Here is a 20,004-nt window from a genome sequence, read left to right on the forward strand (position 1 = left end):
GACGTGCGCCCTCACCCTGAGGGAGCAAGCCCCCCTGCTGGTCCCGCACCCACACCCAGCACGGAGGAAGTCACCAACGCGGGTCTCGCGCACTCACCTGGGCACCAATAAAGTCTGGAACCCAAAAGCTGCACAGAGCAGGTGCCTTGGCGGGCCATGGACCCTCACCGCACATTAGCGGGTTCCCCCCACGCCTCGGATCGTGTGCCCTCACACCGCAGGAGTAAGTACCCAACCCGGTTCCAGAGCCCTAACCTGGTCACCGATAACGTCTGGAGCCCTCAAGTCACACGGAGCAGGTGCCCCAAACGGACGTGTGTCCTCACCACACACGGTGCAGTTCCCCCCACCCCCCGTGGCCCCGTACCCTCAGGCCGCACGGAGGATGTCTCACCGCTGGCCGTGCGCCCTAACCACGCAGGAAGAAGCTCGCCCAGATCGGACTGCCAACTCACTCCGGAGGAGGAGGTGTCCTAATCCCATGGGCTGCGCACCCTCACCGGGACACTACTAAAGTCTGTAGCCATTCCCGGTAGGACCACGTCCACCGCATTGGGACCAGAGCCCTGTTCCCGCACAGAGCAGGAACGCCCACGAGCCGCACGCCCTCCCACCCCACAGAGCAGATGCCCCGCCACGCGAGACGCAAGCCCGCACCTTTCACGGAGTAATTGCCCACAGCAGGCCACACGCCACCACGAGCAGGAAAAGATCACCACCTCCCCACCCCCACGGCCCGCGTGACCTCACCACTGAAGAGCATGTCGCCCCCAGAGGACCGCGGGACCTCACCGGGGAACCGGTAAAATCAGGATCGCACATCCCGTAGGAGCAGATCCTTGTCACCTGGGCTGCGTGCTCTCAGTGATGCGGAGCAAGTCCCCACCCAGTCAACCGGACACCAACAAAGTATGGAGTCCTCACGCTGTACGGAGCTGGTACCCACCACAGGCCACTTGCCCTCCCAGCGCACTGAGCAGATCCCCTGCTCCCCAAGACGAGAGCCCTCCCTCTCCACGGAGCAGGTGCCCACAGCTGGCCACACGCCGTTACCCAGTAGGAGCCGATCGCCACCTCCACAGCCCCGCGGCCGGCGCGCTCTCAATCCCCAAGAGCATATCCCCCCGTCGAACCGCACCCCTCACCCCACAGGGAGCTGGAACCCCAGAGGTCACGCAACCTCCACCCAGATGGAGTATGTTCCCCTACGGCGGAATCATAGAGGGTCCTTACACATGATATCATAGAGAGCCGAATCAGAGACGGGCATTATAGATAACATCAGCGAGCCAAACATAGCTGGGTATTACAGATAAAATTATAGAGAGGGAATCATAGAGGAGCATTATAGATAATATAGAGAGCCGAGTTATAGACTGGCATTATAGATAATGTAAGCAAGCTGAATCATAGCTGGGCACTATAGATATATTCATAGAGAGCCGAATCATAGACGACACTTACACACAATATCGTAGAGAGCTGAATCATAGAGGGGCGTTATACATAATATCAAAGAGAGCCGAATCATAGATGGGCCTTACACATAACATCATAGAGAGTGGAATCATAGAGAGGCATTATAGATAATATCTGAGAGCCGAATCATAGAGGGGCTTTATAGAAATTATCATAGAGAGCCAAATCATAGACGGGCCTTACACATATTATCATGGAGAGCCGAATCATAGAGGGGCATTGTAGGTAACATCATAGAGAGCCGAATCATACAGAACTGAATCATAGCCAGGCATTATAAATAGTATCATAGGGAGCTGAATCACAGAGGGGCATTAGAGATGATAGCCGATTCATAGAGGGGCATTATAGATAATATCAGAGAGACGAATCATAGACAGGCCTTACACATAATATCATGGAAAACAGAATCATAGAGGGGCATTATAGGTAACCTCTGAGAGCCGAATCATAGAGGGGCAGTATAGATAGTATCATAGAGAGCCAAATCATAGAGGGGAATTATAGATAGAATCATAGAGAGCCAAATCATAGACAAAAATCATAGATAACATAGAGGAATCATAGGGGAGCATTACTAGATAATATCATAGCGGGGCATTACAAATAGTATCATAGGGAGCGAAATCATAGAGAGGTATTATAGATAACATCAGAAAGCCGAATCATAGAGGGGCATTATAGATAATATCATAGAATGAGGAATCATAGAGGGCATTATTGATAATCTAGACTGATGAATCATAGAGGTACATCATATACAGTAGGGTCATAGAGAAGAGTTTCATAGAGTGACGTCTTAGCTACTATCATAAAGAGGGGTGTCATAGTGGGGATATTATAGATAACATACAGGAGGGTATCGTAGAGGAGATATCATAGATAATGGCATTATGGGGAAGGGTTTCATAGAGGGACTTATTAGATGATATCATAGAGTGCGGTATCATAGAGAGACATCATAGATATCATACAAGGGGTATCATAAAGGGACATTATTTATAATACCATAGAGAGGGGTGGTATAGAGGGACATCATACATGATGTCATGAAAAGGGGAATCAGGGAAATTGTAGATAACAGCATCATGGAGTGGGGTACCATAGAAGGACATCATAGAGAGTAGGATCACACAGAAGGGATTCATACAGGGACATCTTAGGTCATATCATACAGAGGGGTGACCTGATGGGACATTATGGGTAATAGCATCATAGAGAAGGTATCAGAGAGGGACATCATAGAAGCAATGAAAACATCTAGGTTTGGGGGGACACAGCCATCTGCTGAGACCCACTTTCACGCTCCAACTACCACAGGGAACTTCCCGACATAGTGGTCGTGACACGGGCACCTGGCGAGCCACCTTGGTCCTCTGTGGGAAGCGAGTTTGTGAGCATCTCAGCACATGCGTGGGAAGGGTCCAGACTGAAAATGCAGCCGGGTCCAAGTGTTCAGAAGGGAGCCTCCTCAGCCTTCACGAATGGAAAACCTTGTAACAGCACAGCCGGTGACAGAGGCTCGCCGGCCTACGACTTCGTGGCTTCCGATACATGCTGGAATAAAAGCTGCAGGACACTGTACACTGCAGTGTGTGGAGCTGAAATGACGGACGCAGTGATGCCGGGGACAAGAGAAACCGAGCGGGGAGAGGTGGCAGGGGATCTTGGAGTGCAATGGAGGGGAAGGCGGGAAAGGCGCGTTCCCCTAGGCAGCTGGAGGAGGACAGGCGGCTGGGAGCACGGCGGTCAGGGGCCACCCGGTCACAGGGGACATTGGTCTCCCTGCCCGATGGCTGGTGCTCCTCCCTGGTCACAGCCTGGGATCACCAGGGACCTATAAAGACTCCTGACTTCCAGCGCCTGCCCAGAGACTCCCATGTACCGGCCAGGGGCGCTGGGGTGGAGACGCTCCGTGTGCCCCTTCCGGGCAGCCCGGCTGCGATCCTGCGTCTCTGCACCTCGCGGGTCATTCCAGGGATCGTGACATTGAATTCTCACACCAGGAGCAAATCAAGCTCCCCAACCCTTTTACTAGCAAATTTCTCCCTCCACAAAGCTCTTCTTCTGCCTCTAAATCCCCCTCTGGGCATGTTTTCCTTTAAACACCTCCATTCGGGCTGGCTGCTCAGCCTTCTTGTCTCTGTAAAGACTAGGGATCCTGCAGCCTGAAGCCAAGCCATCCGTCTACGCACCAGAAATCCCAGACACGCCGCCCTGACTGGGATCAAGAACAGGGCACAAGTTCCCAAAAAGAAAAAAAGTACCCCCTGACCAAGGACTAACTTCACCCCCTTGAGGCTGCGTTTTTCCCTTCCTTATTGTCCCAAATCCTCACGCTGCAGGTCATTCAGATGTGTCTCTGATCCCTTCTGTACTCCTCTCACACCTCGCTAAAGTCACTCTTGGATGATCAAAATTCCCCAGAGAGTTGCTGTCATGTTGCTCTTCCCATTGTAATTCTGTAATTCCCAATTATGTCCAGTGTTAACCTGGTGAGACTTTCACAGAGACGTTCTATGACCAAAAATACTAGAAAACAAATCCTAACTCCTACTGGACTTTCCGATATCATCGAACGGGCCATAGATCATCAATTCCTTGTATCTCCTGGAAAATTCCCCGTCTTCTCTAGCTCTCACTCCCCCACATATCCCCACAGCCTCTCCTATCACAAATCCACATATAAACCTTGTCCTCGCCACTTTTTCTACCTTACAGATTTCATCCCTTCAGTTAAGCTTCAACCGTCACGTGTAGCTGCATGATAATTTAATAGGAGTGTGACGGAGAATGTTCTTGTCCACGAATTCAGTTCTCCACTTCTTAGATTAAGAGTCTTTTCACTGGGTATGTGGCCACCTCATTAAAAGACCCCTCAGAGGCTAGAAGTGACTGAGTGGGGATGTGGATGTGATGGCAGGACTTGGAGCAACTGTGTTGGGCCACGAGTTGGAAACCGCAAGCTGAGGAAAGCAGAACAAGAAGAAGGGGCATGGATCCCTGCTCTATGTGGAGCACCTTCAGACTGCCAACAGGGACACAAGAGACAAATAAGTTTCCCACTTTTGGAAGCTCCTGGGCTTGGGGGTCTCCCTGTCAAAGTAGCCAAAGGCTATCCTAAGTATTGCAGTAACAACTGGAGGAGGGAGGAGGTGTGTGCATCACCCCTCCCTGCTTTCCTTCCCTCTTCACCCGTGTGCTCCAGGGCACTCTTCTAGTCTTTGCTTCTCTGAGTCTGTTTTACATTCCTCATACTCATTGAAGTGGTATCACGTAGTAGTCATCCTTCTGTGTCTGGCTTATTGTTCAGTATACTGTCCTCCAACTTCAATCAGACTGTCAAGACTGAAGGATTTTCTTCCTTTCCAAGGCCAAGCCTGTTTAAATCTCTTATGTCTTAGAACCCCCAGCTGTGGTTGTCGAACTGGCATGTGAAGCAGAATCACCTGGAGGGCTTATGATTCCTGGCTCCCTACCCCTCTTCAATTCTGCAGGTCTGGAGTGGAGTCTGAGAAATTGCATGTCTAGCACGAACCCGGGCAAGGCATGTGCTGCTGGTCCAGGGACCACATTGTGAGACCCACATTGTTCTCTTAGACCTGGACCTTGCAATAGTCCAGCCACCAGCTCATGCACTAACGGACACTTGAAGAGGGGAGGTCTGAAGGCACAAGTCTCCTGGGTGAAAAATACACGGCAGGATTTAAAGACATCACACACACCAGCGCAGAATGGTCAAATACCTGTAATCATCTTATATCTCTTAGACATCGAAAAGAAAACAGTTTACATATGTGAAAGAAAATATACAATATTATGACATCCATCTCGCGTATTTGGTATTTTTCATGTGGCGGTTGTGGTATATATAATTATACGTCCTGCATTATAAGTCTATTGCATAGTGGTGTATCAGACAATTAAAGGAAGTAGGATATCAAACTGTGAAAACTAAGTGGGTACGAAAATTTGATTTTTGAATACTACATGAATGTTTGATGATATCAAGGAACTGTTAAAGTGTCAATAAAGCTTTAAAGTTAGAACAGCGTTAGATTCGCAAGATCCTAAAATAGTGGAGAGAGTGCACATTTTTTCCATACACAATTTCCCCCGTTTTTAGTATCTTACACTACTATGGTACCCTTGCCACAGCTAGCGAGTCAATGCTGATACATAACTATTAACTAAGGTCCAGACTCTATTTAGATTTCCTCATTTTTTTCCTAATGTCCTTTTCCTGTTCCAGGATCCCATACTCCACTAAGTCGTCATGTCTCCTTGGGTTCCTCCAGGCTTCAACAGTTTCTCAGGCTTCCCTTGTTCCTGGTGACCTTGTCCGTTTTGAGGAGTACTGATCAAGTACTTTGCAGAGTGCCCCCAATTGGGATCTGTCTGATGTTCCTCTCATGATTACATTAGACTTACGGGTTTGGGAAAGAAGACCACAGAGTGTCCTCATCACATCCTATTAATGATCCATGCTATCAACAGCACTTCTCGTTGTCAATGCTGATCTCGGTCACCTGGCTGACACAGTGTTTCTCAGGTTTCTACACTCTAAAGGTACTCTTTTCTACCATTTTCCATGCCATGTTCATTGGAAGGACATTATTATGGGCAGCCCACCCTTAAGCAGTGGGCAGATATGCTCCAGATCCTGGAGGGCACAGTAACTACGTAAATTATTTGGAATCACGTGCACAGCTTTGTGTGCTCTCCCTCATTTGTTTCTTTATTCAGTCATTTATTGATGATGGCATGGACTCATGGACATTGAGTTTATGCTTTGGGTTCTATTCCAATACTGCTTCATTCATTTTGTAACTCAGTTCTTCCACATTCAGACACTGGGGACATTGGGGTTATCCCCTGTGTCCCTTTTACACCCCTCCCCGCACTAGGCTTTCTTTGAGCACAACCCTCTCATACTAGAAGACACTGCAGGCTCAGCTTGTGTATTCCACATCCCAGTCCTAGTACCAGCCATTTCTCTAAGGATTCCCAGTTCCTGTGATTAGAGAATGCTGTTAGAAACTGATTAATGCACGAATATGCCAACTATCCTGATTTGATCATCACATTCTGTGCACATATACTCATCATCAACTCTGTGTGATAATGGTGGGGTTACTATTTTAAAACGTTATCTTTGAAGTACACATGCTGACATAATTACAGATTAAATGATAAGTATGATTTGCTTCAAAATCATATGGAAATGGGGATGCATGTGGACATATAGATGAAACACGAGTGGTCATGAGCTGATCATTATTGAAGGTGGGTAAGAGATAGAGGGTTCCTTTCACTATTTTTTTTTTTTTCTTTTTCTGCATCGGCTTAAAATATCGTACCATAAAGCTTTTAAATAAGAGGGTAATATTTGGTAGAGCCAATATTTGCTCATGGAAATCGGTGTTGAATAGTAGATACGAAGACCAAGCACAACTTGGATATTGTATTTTTTTAACTTTTAAATTTTAATTCCAAAGCACGAAAAAGGCAACCCATAAATGGCTGGTAGAAGTAAGAGCTCGGCCGGGTAAACGTGGAATCACCTAGCAGTTTGTCTGGAGACATAAGGTATAAATGGACTCTCGGACCTAGGACAGTTTTCTTAAACCTTCCTTTAAGTGTTTACAGCACACCCTTCGATGTCCAAATGCTACTTAACCACTCATGCAAAACACTGACCTATTCATTTAAAGCACTTGCTTTGTGTCTTGGCCAAAACTTCTAGGATATTCACAGTCAAAGATTAGGGTGCTTTCCATTCTCCACATGCACAGTCCTCCCATCCACTGTCTTCACTCCTGTTCAAATGTCAGAGATTCTCCATGGAACTGGGAGGAGCCACACGGGACTAATGAAATGACAAAACCGAGTACAATTATTTTATTTGACAATGGGAGATGTACCCAAAATGCCCATGTTTCTTGAAAATTTGCTTTCGCTTTCTTTCATTTATTCAACCATCTGAGCGTCTGTTATGCAGGAGACACTGTGCAGAACCCTGGGAATGCAAAGTAAATCAAAGCGTCAGCCCTCGATGTGCTCCCAGGGAAGAAACAGCATTCGGGAAATTTCAACCTGCCCCCAGGCTCCAGAAACAACAGACTTGGGGGACCGTAAGAACAGAGAGCTCCGTGGGAGTTGGGAAGCCTGAGACCTGGCTACCTCAGGGCTGCGTGTGGGCTGTGGACAAGGGAGAGCTCAGGCCCATACTGGCAGTCAGTTCGTTGGGTGACAGGGTGCACGAGTAGGTGAGGGTGCTAGTGACAAGGCAGGGACTGGTGAGGGGCAGACTGGTGAAGTGAACACAGGAAGACTCAGGCAAGGTGAGAGGAGGACAGCTGCATGGGCAGGGGTGGACACAGAAGTGGACAGTTGCAGCCACAGGCCTAGAACCCAAGGAGAAAGTTCAGGAAAGAAACTGTGGCTAGGGAGATAGTGGTGGTGATCATCGATTGTACTGTTAGTGTCACAGAAGAGTCTCGGTAGCTTCTAAGTTTGTGTCCCAGACTGTGGCCCGTGCTGTATTTTCTGTAATTTACAGTGTTCTTTGGACAGTAGTGGGTACTGAATTTTGTGAAAGTCCTATGAATTCCTGATAAGAGTATATTCTCTTTTTGAATTTGAGGTCTACTGATGATATCTTTTCAATTGTATCAGTATCTGGCATTTAATTTTGCTAACTTCTGTCAAAGGCTGAAACATATAATACCATCTTTCATTTCTGTCACACTTCTGTTAAATTATCCTTATGGTCTACCTGGTTTTGATTTCTACTTTTCGATTCGATGTAATTAATCATACATAAGGTATTGATCTGTATTTAAACCTCTTACCATGTAATGACTCCTGATTCATCGACTGCTTTTTGCCAGCAATTCCACCCTGCCTGGATCAGTATTATCACTGCGGCTGACTTTTTGTATACCTGCTGATCAACTTTTGCCCTGACCTTTATTTTTAATGTTTAAGGAAAATGAGAAGCTAGGTAAAATTACATAATTGTTTTTTAAGGTCAATCCTTGTGGTCATTTAATCTATTTACACATACTATCATTAAATTAACTTGGTCTTCTGACATGTACCTTTCTACTTATGTTTTGCTGCTTCTCCTGTCTGCAAAATGGCAATGTTTTTTGTTTGTTTGTTTTGTTTTTTGTTTTTGTCTTCCACAGTGATTAGGACAGGATATGGCCCGGATTCTTGTAATTAAACAATTATTATAAAAACAATACACTGCAGAGAAATTAGAAATAAAGATGAGCAAAATGAAGTGAAACATATCCTGAATCCCACCAACCCCGAGATGCCCATTATAAGCATGTTCATGTATGTCTTCTAGGCATGTAAGCACATCTGTATAGAAACACAAAATAGAATCCCCTTATAGAAGTAATGGAATACATCTACATCTGTGACCTGCTTGGATCAGCATATTGTATGAATACCTTTTACTGAATGATTCATATATTCGTTGTAGTTTAACACGTGCTCAGTTTTGTGAAAGTTCTGTGAATGCCTCTGCCTCTCTCTTGGATCGCTTTTTACTGTGCTGTGTCTCAGTCTTAGATTGCTTGCACATTTTGAGCAGCTCTACGGAGAGGCCCGCATGGAGGAGAACTGAGGCCTCCTGCCAACAGCCAGTGAGGAGCTGAGCGTTGCAGTCAACATACATACGAGTAGGGTCACCACCCATTCTGAGACAGAAGGGTTACACAGAACAGGAAACTTTCAGTGCCAAAACCAGTGAAGTCCCAGGCAACTGGATGAGTAGGTCAAGCCTCCAGTTGACTGCAGTTCTAGCCACCATCTTGAATGTGACTTTCTGTAAGTCCCTGAGCCAGAAATACCCACCTAAGCCCCTCCCAGATTTCTGACCATCGCCCAATGTGAGATTCTATGTGTTTGTGGTTTTAAGCTGCTATGTCTCAGGCTAATTGGATTCCACACAAATAACACATAAATGATCTTTTAAAAATAATTTATAATGGTTTAATATTTAACAAAGTAATCATTTCAGCACCTGGAACAGTTGACTTATTCGGTGTATGATGTAGCAATAATTGGGTAGCTATGTGGGAAAAAGGCAGGAGCTTTACAGGCAAATGATCACCAGCTGTATTTGAAATTGTAAAAAGAAAATCACACACCTACAAGTTGAGAGAACATTGAGTGTTGACAGAATCTCACTCTTGCTCAGTGTCCTTGGCCTTCAATGCACACCTCCCTTCACCACTGCCACTAGCATACTTCTGGTCTTGGAAAAAAACAAACAAACAAACAAACAAAAAATCACTTCATCAAGAGAACCGTTCATATCGGCTCCACCATGTAAAGGTAGCCGGTTGTCTCTCTCATGGCTGCTTCACCTTTGCCAGAGGTGGTACTCCTATAAATTACCTATGTATTTGTATTTGTTAATGCTGCCTTTCCCTATAGAAGATCATATAAGACAGATCCCGGTCATCCCCCCCCCCCCCAGGACAGGGATCATACCTTCTTTATTCACTCTTCTATGTCCAATTGGCTGTCACTATTCAGTACCTTTGTGGGGGCATTTTCTCCTGTCCCACTTCCTAGTTCATTGGCACTGAGTGTTGAAAAATTACGCTTCTCAGCATTTGCCCCTGTCACATCTGTTCTCGTCTCGGCTTCTACCTGGGACGCTGCACTTGTGGGGTCCCGTGTATGACCCCCACATGCCACCTCCAAGTGCAACATGAGTCTCGTCTGCCCACGGGCTGGCATTTGCTAAGAGTTTTGGAATCGACAGATCCTGAAGGAAAAAGCAAGAGGCAAAGCATGTCCGAGATACTAATGACTGTACATCACAGAATCTGAAGATGCCACGGAGTTTAAAACACCTTCACAAATGACACATACTCATGCATGGGTTGGGGGAGTACATCTAAGATTAATGATCTAGGTATTTCCTCAATCCAGCTTCAAGAACCTCAGATGTAGTAGAAAAATTTCCCAAACTAGCAAAAGCTTGCCTGTCCATCCTAGTTTTAGGGGTGCCATTCATTTTCATCATTTTCATTATTTACAGGTATTTATTGAGTAGGCAAGAGGGAGTGGTTCGATGGCTGTGAGAAAGATGTCATGTGAAACCAGAGGACTTGCTGGGGACGTTACAGTTCTTAATTGTCTTCAGAGTCATGCTGCTCTCCAGTCACTCACCTTTTCTTCCTGTAGTTTCAATGCCTGACAAAACAGAAGTAAAACCAACGAGAAAACCATCGAAAGGCCAAATGGCAAATTGTCATTAACTATCATAGTTGTGGAAAGATACAGGAATGCATTCGGCAATAGAAAACCTCTACCTACATCTGATTCCCAGGATGTGGCTCAATCAACAATCAATTGAGCCAAACTATGTTCTAGGTGCCAATCCACACACTAGGGACAGCAGGAATCAAGCTAGTGAAACTCACTGTCCTTATGAACAGTTGCTTCTAGTGGGAAAAGAGAGCCAAGATGGAAAGTCATACGTGTATACGATATCAGGAACTGTATCAGTAACAACTCACCACAGGTTTGAGCTATGGTGGTAAGTCCCAGATCCCAGTAAGTTAAAGCATAAACATCGATTCTTGCTGATGGCATGTGAAGGAGGTGACAGGATGGCTCCTGCCCAGCCCCATGTACCATCTTGCTCCAGAACACAGTCTGAAGGAGCAGTCCGGATTCGGTGACTGCCCTTTTCACAGCAGAGGGAGAGAAATGACACAGAAGATCTATGCCACCTCAGAGAGTCTACACGGACTTGGGGTTCTTGAGATCCACTTCCTGTCCCATTGGTTAAAGCAGGTTTCTGGGTGAAGCGTAACAATGGGGCAATAGATTGTGCCTTCAGGGATGAACTGCAAGTCCTACAGCCATGAAGAGGATGCAATACCACTTCCAGGGAGGAGTCCGTGATTGCCAACAATATAACCAAGCACAAGTTCAAGTGACATGGAGAAAATGAAGCAGGGAAGGAGGCAAAGGGGAGCCAAGTATGTGAGTGCAATGGGGAGAGTGTGGTGTCACAAGGAAATTGACAACCTTAAAGGAGGCATCAATGACTTATGTTCTGCTACTAGGTAGGTGGCGTATGGTTGAGACTGCTATCTACTTACCAAACACCCATTTCATCATCCTCTTGAGTACACACACAACCCCCGGCCACCGTTATACTGCGGTATGGTCACGTGACTGAGTTCCAGGTAACGGAATGGGAACAGCACTGATGTGTCCCTTGCCACCTGGAATCAAAGGACCCTGAGGCACTAGCAGATGATGGACACAAAGGATGGAAGGACTCTTGGCCCCGCAATCTCCATAGCAAAGAGGAACACCTGCTTTGGATTGTGAGGAAGAAGTAAGCAACTAGTGTATCTGGGACATAATGGATGTTGTGTCTGTCACTAACGCCAACCTAGGATACCCTGAGCCTTCAAGTTTTCTCCAAAAGTACACTTTCCTGGCAGATGCTTTATGTGTAGAACTTTGACAAGAGGAAATGTCGGGGAAGGTGGGGCAGATGGACAGAACTTCCAGTTGCAAAACCCAGTCTAGCTTATCATGTAAAAGTGATGCCAACAGCCAACAATATGTCAAGGGATGATTAAGACCATTAAGACAAATGTCATGCTCTTACAAAGTGTGTCAACTACCAAGGTGAAATCTGGCATTTTATGATAAATGGAAGCCAGCTGGTAGTGACAAAATTTATGGCGATGTTGACTTAAGTGGACTCTCCAGGGAGGGAGTGACTTGTGAACATGTGATCGGGGTATATTGGCAAATAGGAATTATAAGGGTCTTTTATAGGTATATGTGAGAGGAATCCAAAAGTGGAAAAAGGAATGGAAAACGGAAATAGGTCCTTGTTCCCAAAAGGAAATAGAATTAGAGAGATAATAACTAGAATGACCAACTGGAGAGAGCGTGAACAACTTTGAAACAGCTAGGCCTGGCACTTGGAGGGAATCAACAGAAGGCAAGGTGAAGAGGTGAGAGGGAAGCAGGCACCTTACACAAGGCAGAGTGTGGAGGGTGGTGGTGAAGAGATGAGAGCCTTCCCTTTCTGACAATCTCACTTCCAGAAAACGCCCCTCAACATCTGCCCTAACCTGATGCGTTTTAGAAACACCTGCATTTTCAGTCCACAGAAAGTCAGATCTGCCAAATACAATTTATCCCAGTGTATGTCCTTTCACTTCCTCGCGGTGTTTTCTATATGCCTCCCAAGGGTATTTTGCTGACAGAGAAAGCCCTCTATGCTTTACAACGTTTCACTTTTACATCTATTATTTCAACCGCATTAGCTGTTTGGGGCCATACCATGAAGAACAGGTGTTTCACAGCGGTAGGCAGCTGAAATCTTCGGGGGTAGTATTAAGCAACATCAAGGAAGAAGTGTAAATATTTACCATTAATTTACTGAAATTCTCTGTAGATTTAATGTTCCTTGACTTTAGAAAAATGTAAAAAAAAAAAAAAATACAGAGATTTGTCTTCATATTCTGTATACTTTCCTTCAATTTCTTTTATGGAAACTTCCAAAATACATTAGAGGGATTTGTGTAATGAATTCCCACGTATCCTTCATTGGCCTTCACAAATACTCTCAAAACTCCAATCCCATTTCATCTGCACTACCCCCTAGACCCCTCCACCTGGTCCTGTCAGAACAACTGAAGATGTCATCTCTCTTAACCTGCAAAGATATGTATGCTTTTTTAGCAGAAAAGGACATCTCCCATTCAAAATAAAACTATAATAAAAGTAGCCCCATTGTTACAAATGAATAATAACCCTTTAGTGACATCAAATGACCCCTGGGCTTGACCTTTTCCTGTATTGTCTCATATATGCCCTTTTACTGTTGCGTTCTATTCATGAGGATCGAAACAATCTCGGTGCTTAACATTTGGATGACATGTCTCTTATGAATCTACTGATGTATAATTATTCCAACTTCCTCTTTTTTCTCCTTGCTGGATGCAAGGAAGTGATTAAATATCTCGCTATGTGTGATGAACTCATCCTAGTATTACCTGACACCTAAAAGTAAAGTAAACATTTCTGGTGAGGCTTTCTGCTTGTGACCGTGGATATCACTTCATATTTCAAAGTCTTCTTGGTAATTTTGAATTTTGGGCAGATCTGATTAGATTGCTTTTGTTTCGATTAGTACTATGGTTGTTGCAAAGCTTAGATGAGGTCTGCTGCTTTCTTACTCTTCCCTTGGACTTAACATTACTAGTCCTCGGTTATTGGAACTTCCTTGCATTAACCATTTAAGGCCACAGGTTATGCTTTAGAAATAGCATTTTACATGCTTTAAGCCACCCATTTCTTCACCTTTTTAACACCAATGAAATTGATTTGCATGCTATAGTTGATGGTGAGTGATAGATTAAAAGGCAGCATTTTCTTTCTATGTGGTTCATCACACAGTTGCACATCTTACAAACAAAGGGGTCTTAGATTTGATGAAATACACTTGTTTACTGAAACTAGATAATCTGAAGGCACCTCTCTGTGGAATTTTCCTTTTCCCTCCGAGCAGTGGGCAACCTCTACAGGACAGACATTTCTGAGGAAGGTGGAAAAGTCAGGGTTTGACCAGGAACACACAAGCAATTCTAAGTCTTCAGAATGGAAGTGATTTCATATGAAATCAGAAGCTTACACAGATGCTGGAAGGCAGAGGATGAAGGTGAGGGAAGAAGTTTCTCGAAATCCAGGACTGCAATGGTTGCAGAAGACCTCCACAATGATCTCGGCCACCTGCGTGACCAAAGCAGGTGAATCTCAAGATGACACCCAGTGGCCGCTGGCAACCGCCACATCTGCCTTTTGCTGATGCCCAAAGGACTGTCCTGTGCAGCTCCCAAAGGAAAACTTCTGCTTCACGTCCTCCATCTAAAATCATGACAGAGTTCCTCTGGTGGCAGAATTTAACAACCCAACCCTACTGGCTTCATGCGTATGAGGACAGAAAGGAACATAGATGGGCTGGGATGGTGACAAGTATTAATGACATGCAGCACTTCGGAACACAAAACATTAATGAATCCATAATTAAATGTAGAAAAGCTCAATTCCTCTCACCTTATGTGACTATGAAGGTGTACTATATTCACCCCGTTCCCAATGCCTTGGCCTTTGCACCCCATGGAGTAGGTACACCCCTCTCACCCATGACATCAGTGGCCTTGAGCATCCAAGGCCACCAAAGCCAGGGGGAGGGGTGAGGTCAAACATGGGTCGGGGCTGCCACCTGCCCCTGAGGGATTATTTCCACAAATGAATGCACTAAAGTGCTTTGGATCTTTGGCTGAAGAGCAGGACACACAATTACGGAAGCGTGATGACACATCACTTGTTTAACTTGGGCCTGACTCACATGCTATATCATAGGCATCCAGAGGTTCTTCTTTCCATGAATGTTCACCACAATTGTGTTCCAGGCAGCTCGAGGGGAGGAGCTAGGACCCTTATTTCTCAAGGATTGCGCCTCAGTGCTGACAGTATCCCTAAACGTAGGCAATGCCACCCCAAAACACGACAGTTGCCTCTTCTGCAGCAGGGTGAGCAACCAACCTGAGTCTGAGCATGTGCTCACTATGGAGAGTCACTTTTACATTTTCTGTTCTTCGTGGCTGGCTGGCATGAAGATTCAAACCCTTCACCATGGTGAGCTTAGAGACAAGCCCAAGCAAGGAGAGTCACCTTTAAGGTTCAATCTCATTGACCAACTGGACAGAACAGATGGTAGGCAGGATAAGAGAGTGCTACTGCCCACTTGTGTACAGCTGCTGGGATGACAGGGCGCTACTACCCCCTTGTGGACAGCCACTGGGATGACAGAGCACTATTGCCCCCAGGTGGATGGCAGGATGACAGAGCACTACTGCCCCCTGGTGGACGGTAGGCAGGATGAGAGAGTGCTACTGCTCCCTTGAGGACAGCCAGTGGGGTTCCTGGTGGGTGGTCGGCCGGATGACAGAGCGCTTCTGCCCCCTGCTGGACGGTAAGCAGGATGAGAAAGTACTGCTGCCCACTTGTGGACAGCTGCTGGGATGACAGAGCACTGTTGTCCCCTGGTGGATGGCAGGGTGACAGAGTGCTACTGCCCCCTGCTGGACGGCCACCATGATGACAGAGCGCTACTGCCCCCTGGTGGACAGCCACTGGGTCTGATTTCAGGCCTTGATTTCTTTTCCCAACCCGTCCTATCTTTCAGAATGAGGTCAATGCTATCAAATGGGATCCTTCTGGAATGTTGCTAGCATCCTGCTCTGATGACATGACATTAAAGGTCAAGTTGGCATCTGTAGGGATGAGTTGTTTAACCCTAAACAGCCCCCAGTACTCAACACAAGTCTCACATTCCCTGCTCCTTTGGGGGTTATCTGTACTGAGTCCTCTTCCTTCCTCTGTAATTTATCCCATTACTGACTGTCAGATTAGCTCTCGCCCAGTGAACTCTGATGTATCAGTCAAGGGTCTTGCTAGGAGTCCCAGCCCTTCCTGGGAAATAACCTGCAGTTTTTTCCAGTGGGACACTCCAGTGGCTCATGTACGGTTCACAGCCAGCAGTCTCTTGGCTCACTGGAGGGACATAGCTTGCTCATATTGTTACCACTGTGTTCTCTAGATCTGGAGCATGAAGCAGGACACGTGTGTGCATGACCTGCAAGCTCACAGCAAAGAGATATACACCATCAAGTGGAGTCCCACCGGGCAGACCACCAGCAACCCCAACTCAAATATCATGCTGGAGAGGTAAGGACAGGACCCCTGCACAGCCCAGCCTCGGCTCCTGAACTCAGCCTGGCCCGCTGTCACTGAGTCAGCCTCACAGCAGCAGAACTTCCTCATACGCAGAGAGAACAGGACGTTTTGCTGGAGCATTGAACGTCGTAGCTCCCTTTTGAAGGGGCCGAGATAGAACTTGTAAGTGAGGCTAGGAGAAGGCACGTGTTGAGATGGCTTGAGGCACTTGGCTTTGCTGAAGGTTTTCCTGACAGCAGAGAAAGGAAAGGGAAAGAGTTCACCTCGGACCTTGGGCTTGGTTTATTCGTTCAACTCAGGACTTACATGGGCAGGGAATTCAAGCAGGGATAAAGGTTCCCCCAGCCACAGCCAGACTTGACCTCACATTGTATATAGTGAGTCCCCTAAGACACCAGCTTCGGAGGGAGTGGAGTGGCCAGCCAGTCACCGCCAGAATTGGGAAGAGGGGTTATAAGAGACAAAGGTGGCCTCCCCAAACCACGTGGCTTTAGGCTTCATTCAAGAGCATTATTGTGCCCTGAAGTTCGCCAGACCTCGTTAAGAGTAGAATGTTCCACTCCCGTTATTTCAGGAATAACTCTTAGAAGAAGAAGCTAAAGAGATTCTGAGACCCAATGCCAAGATGCTTAGGGGTCTGAAAACCAGGATCTGGACACATGAAATGTGGATGTCCCCTTAGCCTACAAGAGAGGAGTGTTAAGGGGAATGTTTGAGTACCAGGAGGCAGAAGCGGGTTATTCTGTGTAGCTGCAGAGAGAAGGTAGTGACAGGCGGGCACACACCTCCTGTAAGGGGAGAATGCCTGCCACGTGCCTCTGGGGCAGCGGGGGCCAGCCGGCCGCGCCATGAGCGAGCAGTATGTTGAAAGTGCTCAGCCCAACCAAGCTTATTTCGTAGAAAAGATTGGAGAGAATCCCTGTATCAGCCGAGTGGTTGAACAGAACAACACAAAGGCCATAATTCTCTTATTTCACGTAATTGTCTTAAAAGCCACTTAAATGACTATGATAAAGCACTGCTTGCTATAATCATCTACTGGTGACTTGGAGGGGTTCCTTTGTGTCAAGTGTTACCCATTAGGAACTTAAATGACCCTTTAGTCTGCACACACGAAATGGACAGGCTGGTACCAGCCCTATAGAGAAAAAGAAAGCCAGATAGCAGGTTTGTGATATGTATTTTATTTTAAATTTGAAAATAACTGAAATTTGCAGCTCTCAGCAATGTGGTCGAATGTGTAGATGTGACTGTGTTTTAATTCTTGTTGGATTAAAAATGTTATAAATATTTATTCACTCTATTCGCTGTTTTTCCAAACCTGGCTGTCTGCATTTGTTGTTAACAATAGAAGTTTTTTAATGTAAGAGCATCTTAGAGAACTTGACAAATATTCCACAAAAGTATTTACCATTTATATCTTTAAACAAATGCAGAAACTTAGGAACATGGTTATCAAATTGCTTTCATAATAACAGCACTAAAGGTTGTTTGTTTTGTGACGATGGCTTTGTTTTCACTGCATCTGGGTTGCATTTTAGGAGTAGAAGGTCACCGATCTGGACCTAGAATCGGAGAGAGAGAGATGGCTCTTGTGAGGTGTGGCCAGTGTTGCAGGGACATGTGATAAACACTTGCATGCTCAGGTGATAACGTGTCCGCTCTGTGTCCGCAGTGCTTCGTTTGACTCCATGGTCCGGCTGTGGGATGTGGAGCGAGGGGTGTGTATCCACACGCTGACCAAACACCAGGAAGCTGTCTATAGTGTCGCTTTTAGCCCTGACGGGAAGTACTTGGAAAGCGGCTCCTTTGACAAGTGTGTCCATATCTGGAATACTCAGGTCATCTCTTGACCCTCGGGGTTGAGTCCTTTGCAAATTATTGCCCGAGTAGCTGTGTTTGCAGTGACCTGGGCTCAGAACAGCTAACAGGGAACTGGCGCTCAGGAATGAGCGGCCGCCCCCCATGGAGAGCCCAGTCCTGGGCTGTCTGTCCGGCTCTGCCTGGCTGTGCCCTGGCCCAGGACAGACACCCAGGGCCACTTCCTCCCCGGGAAAGGTGTCTGCTTCTGCTGTCCTCAGCGCTCAAAGCTCCAAGCAAGACATCTTGGAGACGTCCCTCCTTGGAGGAGCCACCACCTTCTTTTCCCCTTTATGAGCAGCCCCCCGCTGTCCCCGAGACCAGTGCAGCACCTGGGCGGGCAGAAGGGCTGCACCCGTGTGGTCAGCTCTGTTCACTGTGATTTCTCCCTTGCAGAGTGGCAGTCTCGTCCAGAGCTACCGAGGCACCGGTGGCATCTTCGAGTTGTGCTGGAATGCTCGCGGGGACAAAGTGGGTGCCAGCACCTCCGAGGGCTCCGTAAGCAGTGCTCGTGGTGGCAGGGGCAAGCGTGGGGTTGGGGCAAGCCGGGGTGGCACTCAGCAGGGCTCAGCTCATGCGCGGGGACCGCATGGGGTGGCCCCACATCTGAGAGTGGCCCTCGCTTCAGCCCTTGCAGAATGTCCTTCTGGTCATCATTTCCTGGATGAAATTGGGGTGCTCTGCCCCTCTGAGGACATTAGGCAATACCTGGAGGCCTGTTGGGCTGTCACTGCTTGGGGTTGGGGGTCTCCTGGCATCTCCTGGGTGGAACCCAGAGATGCAGCACAACCTGCTCCCATGCACAGCACAGCATTGACCTCGAAGGCCAGGGTCCCCAAATGTTCTCGGAGGCCTTGCACTTAGTCCTAAGCTGCCACCTACCTTGCCATGTAGGCATCTGGCTATGGTTCCTGCTGCTGCCACTGTCACTCTGCCACGTGGACCTTAGTCCTTGTCCTGGTGTTTCCCCCAGTGCTGTTTGCTTGAATTTGGTTGGCCAGATGGGCAGACACTAGCCTGTTCTTGGAGCTTCTCTGACCTTCATGACTGTGTTCCAACGAAAATGTATTGATGAAAATCGGTGGTTGGCCACCATCTACCCACCCTTGCTCTAAAGACACCTTTGTGTCCTCTCTAGAGATAACAGGCGCCTCTGTCTTTCCTTCCAGGTGTGTCTTTTAGATCTGCGGAAGTAAACACAAAATATTATAGAAAAACTCAAGAGTTTTAGTGGACCAACAGAGACGGTGTGGGGTCGTGGCCCTCTCCAGACACCATTCTGTCAGCTCCAAATCTGTACGAACTTGACTTGCATTAGAGTGTACTTGGAAATCAACTCGTCCCTGCCACAGGAGTGTATATGTTTTTGTAATCTTCATCAAGAAGTTCCTAAACAAACAAGCAAAAACAAAAGCATACACACAGTCATATCAGAGGGGGAAGAGTGGTCTCCACCCAGGACATTAAGCCCAGGGAACAGGAAGCTAGACTTGCACGGTGTGGTTTCCATCCGGAAGAGGCTATGATGGCTGAACGGAAAACAAGAAAAAAGGAAGCTGTGCCAAAAAAAACAAAAAACAAATAACAAACAAAGAAGCAAAATTCTGTGATAAATCAGAAGGGGAAACGTCCTCTCCTCGCGCTGGTGTTTTCTTTCCCCTGACAATTGGGACACTACAGCTGCTCTGGCAAAGGATGTTCAAAAACCAATTTATACAGATGTGATGCACAACTTTGTAATCCCAACACTTTCTATTTTCTAGAATCTTCTTTGTTCGATGGTTTTTCTGTCAGCTGGAATTCTGTCGTCTAGGGGCCTTCGGTCTGAGATGGAAACTGTTTTGGGTTTGTTGT

The sequence above is a fragment of the Cynocephalus volans genome, unplaced genomic scaffold, assembly GCF_027409185.1.
Source record: "Cynocephalus volans isolate mCynVol1 unplaced genomic scaffold, mCynVol1.pri scaffold_35, whole genome shotgun sequence".
Lineage (NCBI taxonomy): Eukaryota > Metazoa > Chordata > Mammalia > Dermoptera > Cynocephalidae > Cynocephalus > Cynocephalus volans.